Source organism: Priapulus caudatus, unplaced genomic scaffold (assembly GCF_000485595.1).
Source record: "Priapulus caudatus unplaced genomic scaffold, Priapulus_caudatus-5.0.1 Scaffold3304, whole genome shotgun sequence".
In the NCBI taxonomy this organism is placed as follows: Eukaryota; Metazoa; Priapulida; class Priapulimorpha; order Priapulimorphida; family Priapulidae; genus Priapulus; species Priapulus caudatus.
In genome coordinates this window covers 20,986-21,461 of record NW_014580365.1, presented here as the reverse complement: position 1 = coordinate 21,461, position 476 = coordinate 20,986, and the positions used below count along the sequence as shown (strand labels likewise).

The following is a 476-nucleotide window of genomic DNA, read 5'->3' as shown; positions in this document are numbered from 1 at the left end:
TATGATGTCATCTTACATGCTATGATGTCATCTTACATGCTATGATGTCATCTTACATGCTATGATGTCATCTTACACGCTGTGCTGTCATGTTACATGCTATGCTGTCACCTTACATGTTGTGACGCTTGTCTATTGCAGGAGGCTCAATTCGAGCAGCTCACCAAGGAGTTAGAGGCAGAGAGAAGGAGCGTTGCTACTCAGCTAGAGAAGGTAGGTCTCCTCTTCTGCTTGTCCTCCCCCTCCTCTCTGTGGTCGCGTGAGGGATTCCTTTGTTTCCTGTTGCATTTGTTTCCCTTGTGTGTCCGTGCGTCTGTTTTGTTGTCATTGTTCCTCTCTTGTTTCACTCTGCGCCCATATCTGCATCGAATTTCTCTCTCGCTCTCTCTTATCTCTTCTTCTGAATCGGTCCGTCCTTTTTTTTTGCTATTCACCCTCTCTTCTCTCTCTCTCTCTCTCTCTCTCTCTCTCTCTCT

At 46.2% G+C, this 476-nt stretch overlaps 1 protein-coding gene across 1 annotated transcript in view; it reads left to right on the top strand.

Moving 5' to 3' along the window:
* Window positions 1-141: 141 nt before the first annotated feature.
* Window positions 142-476, top strand: part of LOC106819379 (DNA N6-methyl adenine demethylase-like) — a gene marked incomplete at both ends in the record, with an annotated part of 16,382 nt that continues 16,047 nt past the window's right edge. Inside the window, 1 exon segment of the mRNA XM_014824019.1 lies at window positions 142-213.